Consider the following 13,994-nt stretch of genomic DNA (forward strand, 5'->3'; position numbering starts at 1 on the left):
TGAGTTATCAATGTCATTCTGCTTTTAGTGTGTGTTTGGCATCTTGCAGCATCCCACCTCCTCTAGAGATCTGTCTTTGCGCCCAGATTTAAAGTTTTAATGGTAAAAACTAGTAAAAACAAACTGCACGGGTGTCGGGGTAAAATAGATACTCTGAAATGACCCTGCGTTCTTATCATGCAGGTCTGTCATGCCACCTGAGAAGTGGCAGTAATTGTGTTAAACATTTCTGTATGCAATTAAAAGTGCTGAAGATGTGGGAAGTTAGGTGATGGAAAATAATAAGAGATTTGGAGAATGATTGCAGCAGGTATGTGAAGTGACGACGGAATCCTGGGTCGCCTTTTTCACTATCAGTAGTTTTCAGCATCACAATTATAGCTTGAAAACTGAATTTCATCTTGTCTTTGTCTATTGTCTGTTGCTTCTCCCAGCTCTGAAAGCAGAGCTGAAATGATTAGTCGATCGACAAAATTAACTGGCAGCCACTCTGGTGATCAATCGTTTAAGTCATTTTTCAATCAACAAAAAAATAGAAGCCAGACATTACCCATTATCCTCAGTGGTGAGGATTTGATGCTTTCCTTTGTCGAATGTGATGATAAATATACTACCTTTGTGTTTTGAACTGTTTTTTCTTTTAGAGGAATTTAAAGGCGCCACTTTGGAGTCTAATTGTAGTTGTTGTTTTATTGCAGCCCAAACTGCGAGTGTAAGGAAACACAATGGGCAGGTTGCACCACCATGCCACCCATATTATAGTATCTATCATTTCATAATATATCATTACTCATTATGTATCCTAGTCATCTTTTAACTTGACTGTTTTGGCAGAGTTTAACCGTGCCCTTCATTTGGTACTGCTATTTCAACATGTCAGCACTGTTCAGTATAATCTTGTAGTTTATCCATGTATAAACATGGGTCTCAACCTCTTTGACTTTCTCACTGACCTTTCTCTCTGACAGGAGGGAATGACAAGAGTGTCAGAACCATTCGTTAGTCAGATGGCGACCAAAGCTCATTATTAAACAGCAGGTTTGATGTACTAATGTCAAGATGTTGATAACTGATGAAGGTAAATGTCACATCACTGTCTCTATCTGCATACAGGGCGTATGAGTGTGTGTGTGCGCGTCTATTCAAATGTGGTGCATATTTTGTCCATTAAGTGCACCTTCCTCTGAAGTCTTCAGGTCATGTGGGCGTTCCCAGAATTATAGAACCCCTGATGAAATGCTGGGTAGCAATGAGCCAGCTGTTTTTTAAAAAGACGTGCATGCGTGGAAAACAATTAGAAAATGATTCAGTCTCTCTTCAGTGAAGCTGAATTATCAATTATCCTCAAGACCACATTATTTCCACCACATTTTTTTTTTTTAATTTGCCCAAATACATGTTTACTATTTTTCTCTCTCCAACCACAAAATGCTAGACACTGAGCTTAAACAATGCCCGGAAAATCACCTGCCTTGATGAAATGTCACCAGTGCTGCCAGAGATAAACCCAGCCATTAGCAGCTTTCTTCATTAGCCCAATTAAATGGCCCTCAGGAAATGCACTGACAGAAAGCGTATTTGGAATGGGCTGCTGCTGAACAGCTGCTTTAAAACACTATTTCGTAAATTAAATTTCAATCTAATGGCAATGGCCTTTCTTCAGGTGGTAATAAGAGAGCGAAGGCTTCTTCCTGCCTCCACTATTTAACCCATTTCTGAATTCTCTTTTCCTCCCTTTCTTGCACTCTCTGATTTCACTTTTTCTTCCCTTGAGCAATAAAAAATGTGTTACACTCTTCCGCCATAAAGAAATTTAAACCATGAAGATGGGCCATGTGGAGTCTGAGTGCGAGCTTTTCCTCTGCTACCTCTGTCAGAAAAAAAGAAAAGGAAAAAAAAATCAGAGCCGACTCTTACAAGTGGAGAGTTTTTCCAGCAGCAAACTGTCACCTCTCTCACCGTTACTTTTTACTTGGCTGTTGTTTGTCTCCCACATAAATTTTTCCATGTTGCCGTCTGAATCTGTGCCTCTCTTCTTCTTTGCACCATTCAACTGTTGGCTGCGTTCGAGGGAGACGGGGAGTATCACCTCCTTGTTTACTTCACATTGCTGTGGTTCAGCAGCAGAGAAATGATGGTCTCCAGCACAGTTTGAGTAACCCTTCGTCTTTGCCTGTGATAGCATAAAAGCTGAGACAGTCGCCGTGATGATATTTTTAAGGATATGTGTCTCTTTCATTCTTCAGAGACATAAGCCTCCTGTAATGTACATTAGTTACGGCACCTGCGTATAATGCAGTCTGACTGCGCTGAGCCATTAATATTTATCTCGTTCCTACAGGTGACCCGCATATGACACGCCTTGCTGAAAGTTAGTTCAACCTGCGTTTGACCCCATATGCTGCATATTTTACAGGTTATTCCCACAACATCTAAAAGAGACTGCTGAAGCTGTAGGTCCCTACAATTCAATGCCAAACCTTGGCATTAAACTGAATTGGAAATTACGACATTACATGGAGTACGAGCCAAATCAAGTTTTTCAGTTTCTCTTTCACACACTTGCTTAATGGGATGTCGTCTTTTGCTGTCTTTCTTTCTCTCTTCTTGCCATTTTTCTCTCAGTATACTTCAAATGAACAAGTTTGTATAAAGTGTTGTCTTAAGGGAATAGTGTTTGTACATTTTCTAGCATGCCAGGCTCAAAAGTAGGGTGAAAATCTGGAAATATATCATTCATGGTGTTCCCCTTAATTGTACACAAGAAAAGCCGCACAGGTAGACACAAGCACTTTGTTTGAGGCAGACTGACGCCTTAAATCTTCATGAATGTCATTTAAACCTTAATAGCAGTAAACAAAAATGGCCATTCCTAATAGAGGCGCCTGTTCGTGAAAGCTGAGTGGAGTCCAACCGGCATTGAAACAACTAGGTCAAGAGGATGGTTGGAAAGTTAGATCTCAATGCGTTTACCCATTCAGGTAGAATGCCAAGGTAGGTTTACTGTTTCACAGCTCCTGTCTGAAAGAGGCATGATAGAGGTAAGTACTAATGTGCATGGCGAGGGTTTACAGTTTGTTCATACAGCTTCTCCCTCTTTGTTTTCTTCCAGCTCTGTTGCTGTCTTTGCAACAGAGCAGCTTAAATCCCTGCCCTGGCTTAGCAGTGTCATTAAGCTTCAAGAAAAAAAAAAAACAATTGTCTATTCAAAGAGGCTGACAAAATGCTACCCCACATGTCCTGTCCACTGTGTGTCCGTCTGCACATTTTCTGTCTTTTTAAATGTGTGCACATGTTGATTTCTACTGTATCTTTGCATGGGCTGCAGGTAATAAATGCGTCTTGTGCAGCATTTGTTGGACGGGATAAACGTGTTTAATGATCAAGCACAACATGCATCTGTTTCTGCGCCTGTTTCTGCTTGTTTTCCTGTGCGTGTTTGTGTCAACCAAATGTTCACTTTTCGCACGTTCCAAGAAATACTTCCCTATCAATGCTCACTGTGCAACTGGTTCTGCCTCATCGCAGTCCTCACTGTTGGATTGTGAGCCACAACAGGCTTCAGCAGGGGTATGGCAGCACTGTGGATTTTCACAGTGAAACGGCTTTTATTCGTGTTTGTGAAATCGTCAGTGACTTGTTTCTTAAATGATCTGCTCCCTACAGTTATGCTATGATTCATTTTCTTTCTTTTTACACAAGAAAATTGCTGGACAACCTGTACTTCTACGCAGACGCTTTTGGATGAAAACGTAGCATATATTTATGCTCTCAGCATGCTTTTAATGGAATAACACTTCCCCAGATCATAAGTGAGAGATGAATTATGATTGTCTCCCATAGCTGTTCAGCATCACCTAGTGCTCCGAAATAGCCAAATCGCATTTGGCCAGCTGGGACTGGACACAGGAAGTCGGTGCAGTAATGAGAGGCAGGCTCATGGTTATGCCAACATCACGTCTTTTATTCACCCTGATGTGCAAATAATTACCTCTCCTCTCACCTGCTGAGTCAGGTATCATGCTGAGACAAGGAGATGAGACCATCAGCTCTATTTGGCATATAGGTGTTAGCCTAACATCAAATGATACACCAAGATGTATAACACCGTTTTTGATCATCATCCACGGCATTAAAAATGCCCATCAACCATCTGTTCTCTTCAGGCTCGCTTCAGTCAGAAACACTGTGACAAAGTGCTGCATCTTCATCTCTTGGGTTTTCAATATCATTTTGTACTCGATCAGATGAAGTAGAAAGTTCCCAAACACTTTTTCTTTCATACATCAGTTTCAAAACCTGTGGAAGAAAGCAAACTGGGCACTGACAACCTGCAGTGCTTTTGTTTTGCTTATTATTATTAGAGAGATTAATTAAAGCAACAAGTGACAGAGCAGGCCCCCCTGACAAACAACACGCAGACAACAGCTTTTCATCAACACTTATTAGCAGGATATTTTTCCTGTTTGTTTCAGCCTGCAGTCAGCCTGTCAATGTAAAACTGCTCTGTCTAATGAAGGTTCATTTTCCCTTGTTCGTTTCGCAATTTGAGCTATATTAAGTATTTCTTTACGATCTCAAGTGAATCCAGTGGACAAAGCACCTGACAAATAGTAATGTCCGAAATACCCCAAGGCACTGTCTTTAGATAAGATAAGACTTTATTGATCCCACACCGTGACAACAGCAGAATAAAAAAGAGAAGTAGAAAACAGAACAAATAGACAATAAAAAAAGATACGAATGAAATCAAGTATAGAAGGCTATGTATATTATATATAAAAACAAAAATATTGCCAAAAATACAGTGTTAAAAAAAAGTACTGCATATAATAAAGAAGGTGATTAAGATTTAGGAGGCGATACTGGCGTCAAAATATACTCAAACTCTAATCTCCTGACTCCCCTTTTGTTTCTGTCGATCAGCCAGAAAACTATATGTTTTTGACCTGAACAAACGTGGATTTCACCTGCTGATGGAGTTTGAGAGGCTGCAAGGGACCAACATGGTGGAAATAGGAATGGGACAGCACTTTGTGGCGTATCACGTTGACTTGCAGAAGCCAAAACGTGTTACCTACAGTTGTGGGTTTGGGACTATTCATTTTATGTTTTTTACCTTCTTCACAGCCAAGTCACTTAAGGGACTCGACTGTCTGATTTGAATGTCTTCCAGGCTTTTTCCTTACAGAGTGGATGAGAGAGCATTGTTAAATAATCAATGTACTCTTTTTTTTTTTTTCAAAACAGCATCAAACACTTGTTTGTTTTTTTTTCCTTGCAGTTGCTCCTTCCATATTTGTTTACCATTTTTAAATGCTGCTGGTTAACCTGGGTTTAACGTCACCACGTTATAAAATGTGAGTTATTCCCTCAGGCAAAGTCTGCAGAAATACAGACTTGCAGAAAGTATGCATAGAAGGGTCAAAAAGTCTGCAAGAGAGCCCTCATGCACGTGACGATTTGACAATGAGACAGCCCTAAGAAGCAGAAAATTTCCAACCTCCTACGAGAAAATGAAGAATTGAACGCCACTCAAAGTCGGAGTTTCTGCTTAAAATCAGGTCAAATCCATCTGTCTGCGCTTCATGAAGAAATGTTGTTTTTCCTTCTCTGTTTCATTTATATGTGCAAGTAATCCGCACCGCAGAGAGTTCAATTGTGCGTACACCACCAAACTTTCAACGGGGAAATTCCAACCTCTAACTTTCTCTGGAACGCAGCAAAGCTCTTGTGGACTAAGCAGGAACATGCCTCAAAGTCTGCGAGTGCGGACACTGGGAATACATCCAAAGTCTCTTGCTTGATATTTCCTCGTTCCTCCCTCGTCAATCCTCGCTTGAACCAGAAATCGTTCTGGTCCACCATCTTGCAGCCCATCCCAAAGCTCTTATTTCTGCTCTGAGGAGCCGTGGAGGGTTCTCTGCGGATCCATGAGGGAGGATACATGAGAGCAGTCTTCAAGGAAGTCTTTTACCGGCCGGTACGCCCCCTTGTTAGATATCAGTTGGGTTATGCATCTGATCGGACTGATGTGACACATCACAACATCACTGGAGTTTCACACCAGAGTGAAGACAGATAACAGGCTAAAATCAAGTGTATCACTCCCAAGTTCAAGGTTTTATTTGTTTTCTCATTCACCATATATTAACAAGTCTAAAATTATAAGGCTGGACAATAAAAGGACCACAAACAACTTTCTTCATTGATGAGAAAGATTTGTTTTTTCATGATCTGATATTTCCCCCATTAACTTTTATTATGGATACAATTATAGTCTAAGAGAGTGGGAGAGTCTGTCAGTCATTTCTATTCAGTCACATGTGAGGCTGATGAGCGCTGGGTATGTGGGTTACATAATTTCAATTCCGCTGGAACATTTAGCCTAATAAATGATTTCCAGTGTTCAAAAGACACCATAATCTTATTCAGGGTTATTAAGTAATGATTCCACATTCAGAATATCAATAAATACGGATGCAAATAATGAATAAATAATATGAACGCATTCTGTGCCTCTGAGCAGGACACGGCACGCAGTGTAAATACAGAATGCAGTTGTTATTCATGGGCTGGCGTTTGTTAAACGGGTAACGGGCTACAGAGAGAAAACACTGCTGCTCCGCCACTGATAGCTGTGCGCCTTTACTTGTATTAGCACAGCGTACATACATGCAGGCACAAATTCATCAAAAGTTTCTACAGCTGTTAAGGCCAACTGACAGCTGATCCAGCTGTGATCAGCTGCAGCCGTCATCAGAAACGGATGTCGCTTCATGTGTCTCTTCAGAGGAAAGGACGTCTCTTTATTCTACGAGCATATCTGCTCGTTTCTTCTCTCCTCGCATGGTTTCTTTGCATCTCTCCATGCGTCCTCAGTGGGAGCGACTAAGACGCAAGGAGGAGACGTATGTGAGGGAGATGTGGATGCAATTAAGAGACTTGGGATGCACCCGGGGATTGGTCCAGTGACTGGCACTGTCGTCTCAATCTGGAACCTACCATCTGCTCAGGTAAGTGTAGGGGTGAGCTCAACATGTACAAGCCTTTCAAGAAAACTAAATAAAAAACAAAATAGCATGACATACTTAAAGGTCCAGTGTGTGGGATTTAACGCCATCTAGCTGTCAGGTTGCACTCAACTGAATACACACACAAAAGGTATCACAAACGGGTAGCAAACTGACGGAGAGACGTGGCACATAAGGAGGTCTATGTCCACCACACTGGCAGGCAGACGATTCCACAAATACTGGTTGATCTCCTGGAGCTTATATACTGTGTAGGCAGGTGGTGCTTGATTATGTCATTGAGCACACCTGTGCTCAATCAGCGAGAAGGCTGGCCCGACCTGTTGGCCATGCCCCGCAGGGATGCCACTAAACTCAACAGACAGGGGAGAGATAGACATGAGACAAGAGGAGAGAAAAAACACAGGAGCACAAAAGGGAAACGAAGGGGAGACTGCAGATCTCCACATCAATGAACGGCACAAACACACCTCATGCAAGCTTGTGTAACTTAACTGATAAATTCCACTGAAACAACAGACTGAAACTCATGATTTAACACTTTAATAAACCTGCTAATGTTGAAGAACAGGGCCTTGTGAAAAGCTACCTGTACACATTTGAAAATGCAACACAAAGTTATCTCATGTTTAAAGCACCATCTAACCACCAAATCTCACCTAATACATATAACAAGAATAATAATGCTTTAGGATATGTCTGTCAGTTCACCAGACTCCTGCAGGGATATGAATATAATTTCCTCCTGGAATGTCACTGAATAATGCCTATACTGATACACAGTTATGCATGCATGACAAAAAATAAGAAATGCGTAACAGTCAGTTGTTTCAAAACGCATATTTGCGTGCCGTGCATGCATTACATTGTTTACATCATGTCTGTTTCCAACAGAGGGTTTACTTCGGATTTCCTGGAACTGACTGAACTGCACAGGCTGTAATGGCATCTTACCACAATCAGTGCACTGCACACACCGCTAAGAACTGAAATCAGGTGGATGTAAGGTTCCTTACTGTGTGGACATTTAATTGCTGCAGTTCTATCTACAAAAAGGTGGGACAAAAAATACTGATGTGCCGAAGAAGTTCACAAAATCATTACTCAGGGGTTTAACTGAAGAGTTTGAAATCAAAATATGACTCGCACAAGTCATGTGATGATTTTTGTTTTTTTTGTTCTTTTTGTCCTTAAACCTGGCCTCAGGAAATGCAAGACCTGCACCGTTTTGGCAACACAATGATGTGCACCATTCTTCAGAAATATGAGGCCACCTTGCAACTTGACAGAGACTCCACTGTGAGAGACTGGATGTGCTCAAAGCAAACAGGAAAATGCTTGGCAGCAAACTCTGTGTATAACTTGCTCCACACAGTAAATTCAAGCAATCCAGATTGTTACTCCAACATCAACAAGGTAGTTAAATTGTCTTTGAGCAGAGCAGCATGTGAGAGGGGATTTTCACATTTCAACATAACAAAAACCAAAGTCCAGATCTCGTCTGTCACATGCTCATCTCTCAGCCCTGATGCACATCCGCCTGTCAAAGAGACATTTGACCTAAAGCTAGCTGTGGAGGGAGACAGCAAATCATCTTCATCATCTACCATGCAGGAAGCAGAGGTGGAGGACAGTGAGGGAGACACAGAGGAGGATCACATATCATCTCCTGGTACTCACCTGACTACCTGAACAAAAAAAGTAATGTGCAGCCCTGTCTGCACTGTGGAAGCATGCCTAAACTTCCTCTGTTCCTCTGTTTCATCTAATTCATTCGTTTATGTGATAAAAGGCAGAAATAAGATCATGGTCTACTTTACATCAAAATAGGTCAAAGTGATTTTCTACAGAGGAGATAGAATCATATGGGTCACTGCATTATTTCTGGAAATTCAGAAAGAACGAGTGTTGTAGGATTGTTGAAAATTACAGACCAATTTTATATAGGTGACCTCGTAGTGTGTCTATATTTGGGTTTCCTTGGGCTTACTGTATGTGGAGGAAGTGGATTTGCCTCTCTCTCCCTCTGTTTCACATCTTATCTCACTTTATCTGGACTTTGTCGTCCTCCCTTTCCCTCTACATGGCTGCCTGTGTGTGTTAGCTGCCCATGTCTGTCAAGGCTAGACTCCAGTAAAACCACTGTAAAAGTGCATTTTAAAAGCCATTCACTTGTGAAATATGTTGACATAATATATGCATGATGCCAAACAACTAGTCCTAAAGTATACCCAGAATAAACTCTTAATTGTTTTTATTTTACTCAGCAACACTCAGAAGCATTGTCATTTTGATCTCAAGAGATTTGGGATTTGAAAAAAAGCATTTCAGATTTCGTCTTTGATGTTTGGCTTGACTTGTACTCAACTAGGCCAGCTCAGTTTGTCTTGTCTAAGGCGATTTTGACTCTAGGGATGGTCACAGTCTCGCCCTCTTTATCTCTCTCTACTCACTCGTCAACTGTTATCTCCTTCTTTCTCTGTGTGCACTATACCAACCACTCCTCCTTCTTTCTTACTTGTCTCCTTCCCACTTGGTGCCCTCTGTCTCAGTCACCCTGTAGCGAACAGGTGTATCTGTCTCTCTCCTGATGAGTTTATTACTCTGAAGTGTCTCCATAGTCCCCGTGGACCCCCTGCCTCCTAATACGCTTAGCCCTCACAGCTTATGTCAGCCGGAGTGGGTGGTCTGATAACGCTCCACTTGATCAAGCCATCCACATCAGGGTCCATCTGGTCCACAGTCACTTCGGTCAGCTTGTATGTCAGGGAGTAGACACACAGACAGACAGACACCCACGCGCAGTACCCTCCCCCCCACCCATTAAAGGTGATGGGAGTGACACTGCACTGTGGTACCACAGTGGCCAGCTTTCCAGACTCTGGGAACATTTCTCGACTTTTTTTTTTTTTTTTTTTCCAGTGAACAGGTATGGACATTAATGCAGAGTGACTCAGCTTGCTGCCTTCAACCCATCAGGCTGCTGTGCTCTCAAGAGGAATCAGGAAGAAGTCCATTATGTATACAGCAGCTAAACGACTGAATTCACTGTTCACTCTCAGACAGTATTAACTACTACATCCCGGGTTTAAATAGACAAAGCTTTGATACTGCAAATGTCTTCTCAAAAACACGCTGAGGCATGGTAGTAGGATGAGAGGTAATGGTTTATAAAAAACGCATTCCATTTATCAAATCAGGGAAAAGTGATGATTTTTAATTTAATCCTGTATTAATCGAGTTGTTGGATACATAGGACAGTGTAAACAAGATATATAAACGCAACACTTATATGTAATTGTTGCCTTTTTAATTCATTCGGCAAACTTGTTAGCAAACAGTTGCTCACTGACACATCCAGCAAATATTGGGTGAAATTAGCATTCACAAGTGACCCCTTTCACACTCGTGTGATCCATCATTAATAAAAAAAATTGTTCATAGCAGCTTTAAAGCCATATAATATATTCCATGGCATGTCATAGATGTACAACATGACATCGAAGAAAGCAAAGAAATACAGACAGACAGTTAGCAATATGGAACAAGACACACTACTGTCAAGGTTCATAATATGTGGTTTTACTGGTGGAGTTAAATGTGTGTATTTACAGTAATAAGGAATTGTGAGACCGTATCTTTTTACATTTAAGATGTTACCCTTGACTACTTTACAATATATAAATAACAGCAAGCTAACATATGTACTGAATCCTCTGTGGCGGCTTCATGCTCTGATCCTGGGCAGCACAGGTAAAACAGGAGGAGGCAATGTTTTGCTTCCCATCAACAGAGGAATGATCCCACCCTACATCCACCTCGTCTCCTCTGCTCTCTCCTTCTCTCTCACCTCTGCAATATTTTTCCTGTCTTTTACATGCAAACGCCTGCCCCCCCACCCCTCCACCACCCCTACCTTCACCACCAGGAGATATCAAAGGGGTTGAAAGGAAGACAAAGACTCCAACCCATCCCCATAGAGAAGTGCAGTGCCTCCGCTTAGATGTGATCATGCTGAAGTGAGAGTGCAGCACCTGATTCCCTCAGAGCTGCTGCAAGTCTTTGTAGACTCCCAAGGCCTTGAAGTATGCATATGGGTTGTGTTCATCATCAGTAGATGTACACAACAGCAGGAGACAACCTTCTGACTCTGTGATGTGCCTACAGGTGTTACTCGCAGTGATGTTTCACATGCAAAATAAACCAGGCTGTGGAGCCTGCAATACAGTACATTTCCTACAAGCATCACAGTTATTTACAGTGCATTATTTGTTGGAGCCAAAGCTGTTTTGCACTCCCATAAGATGAATGAACTGAGAAGTAATAGCTTATTTATGGTGATATGTTGTATTGAGTTCACATTGGTTCCATTATCCATTCCCAATGTTTTCTACATCCCCACAGTCCTCATCTATTGTTTTTTTTTTTTTGAAGTACCGTGTATATTTTACATCATACTTTAATGTCTGGTTGTCCATGGCAACCACACACTCTTTTTTTTTTCCTCCTGTGGTTGCAGAAGATGAACACAGCTTATACTAAGCTGAGCATTTGCAATGTCTTTTTCTTCTGTTTTCACTACGGTAGGCTTTTTAAATAAACATGTTTAATTTACGTGGTTAAACTTAAACGGTTCAAGCGTTACAAAAAGAACATCCAGCTGCTGATAGGAACAGGGTGGGAAACACATTAGCACCATCTAGTGGTAAGTTTATAAGAGCCTTTCTGTCCCATTACATGATCCCACATGTTTTTTTTTCCCCATGTGTGGACAATTCTTATCAGCAAACTGAGCAAATCATATAATCATAGCCTTAAAGAGAAAAAAAAATAAACATGTGGGAAAAAATCCTGTGAACACTTTTGCAAGCCATGACATTTTAGATCAATAAATGTATAGTACTGTGTATGGCATCATTACATGTTGGATTTAATTCAAATATCTATCCACATATCCATCTACATTTGTTTGACTCCGGGAAAATTCAGTAAATTGTATATACTGGCACACTGTCTTCACACTTTACTGATGGAGTGCTCTGATTAAGAGAAATCTCAATCTAGAGTTAATTAACAAGATAATAAAGAATTCTGAATGTCAAGTAAATTATAAAATCACATCCAGAGTGTTCATGTAATTATCTCCAAATGTGTCCTTTTGAAAATCCCAGTTTACCTGTTGAAAAGTGCTCATGTGTCATGTTTTATATAATAGATCAGGCCATTTGCAGGGGCATTTATGGGGTGCCAATAAGCCATGCTCATGAAAGTAATGAATCCATCTATGTTTAAAACAAAGACGTCAGTGCATATAAGCAGCCTGTCTGCACAAATGCCATGGTATTCTCTCCATGTGGGATGGGGATTTTCTGATTTGTGTCACTCTTACCGGTGCGGATGCTTGTTTCCATGCCTAAAATCGTATGTATAACTCCAGTCCAGTTTCTTTCTTGTGCAGTTTTTATTTGTCTTTGGTCATAATTGGGTTGTGTGAGAGTGCAACCAATAGGCTGAAGTTCAGCAAGGCAAATTTTGAATCAGTCTGAGCTAATGTTAAACTACTGTCTCACTCCCTCTGGGATATTCGTATTTGGCTTTGTGGCATCCATATTTCATTACACATTCATTGTTTGAATAATTAACTCAGCCAAATATGTACTTTTTAATGAATCCAGAATGCTTCATGTCAAATCTAAACGCTTAGAAGCCCCCATTGCAAAAAAGAATGTGTTATTTGTCTGTATAGGAGAGTTAATTAGTGTGGTCGGGATATTAATATGATTCTAATTGCGGAACAGTGCAGCCCGTCCCAGTGAGAGATTTACATTTCTTGAATGTATAATGATGTGTATGATACTGCAGGTTCTATTTTATATCCTGATACACATTTGTTCAGTTTTGTATGTACAGGGAGAAGCCATTGTTTCTGATATTACTCAAGAAATCAAGTAAATATATACAGCATACCAGATTCAGTTGGATACATGTAAAATAGTCCTACTACAGGTCCTTGGACATTACCTAAACATTGGATGCAACTGAGTTTGCTGTTATAGATGAATCTGACTTGATTTCAAAACAGAAACAGGCAAATTTTTTTTGGTATTGTTGTTGCCACCGCACTCACAAAAACCCAGCAACTACCAAAAACACAGGATACACAGCATTTGTTTCCCAATTCCCATGTACACGCACTCGACATCACACTGGAAACAAGAGTGCAGAGAGAAGCATGTTCACTGAAGAGGTAACGTGAAATTGTCATAATTACATATGGAGTAATAACATAGTTTGAGTGCTGCATTGTACAAATAAGCAACTACAGCATGGGTTGGCATTGTGGTGGAGGGGGAATAGAACTACACACTTGGAGAGAAGATGTGACTTAGTTCAATCATTTTGTCTTCAATGGAGACATGAAAGAAGATAGAAATGGTGCCAGCAAGACTGGATCACCAGTCAGCCTACTTTTTCCCAGGAGATGGCAGACAAAATTGCATATTGAAAGTGGGGCTTATAGAGAACCAATCTAAACACTGATGGTGTCATTATTCTATAGCCATTATATTGTGCAATCAGCATTCACTTCATAATGGTATTTTAAAATAAATAAAAAACTTGTCTATTGACAGTTTCAGTTACATTTTACTGCAATATTTTAGGTAAATCAATGTATATCCATATACTGCTTGTACTTCATTTAGCCCTTTTTGCTACTGCGCACAGGTGGATTCTGACAGCAGAGAGAACAATCAGCCAAAGCAAAAAACCTCCTTTGACAGCATGATGCATATTCGAATTCAGTGATCTGGTCTAATTCTGTCGAGAGCTCACCCGTAACACCAGCTTAGTTATATTTCAGTTTCGAGCTAGACCTGTTGTGATGGTGTTGTCGCTGACGCTCTCACTGCTGGTTGTTTTGAGGCCTGATAAGATAACCTGTGCTACGTCACTCAGTTA

The sequence above is a fragment of the Chelmon rostratus genome, chromosome 1, assembly GCF_017976325.1.
Source record: "Chelmon rostratus isolate fCheRos1 chromosome 1, fCheRos1.pri, whole genome shotgun sequence".
Lineage (NCBI taxonomy): Eukaryota > Metazoa > Chordata > Actinopteri > Chaetodontiformes > Chaetodontidae > Chelmon > Chelmon rostratus.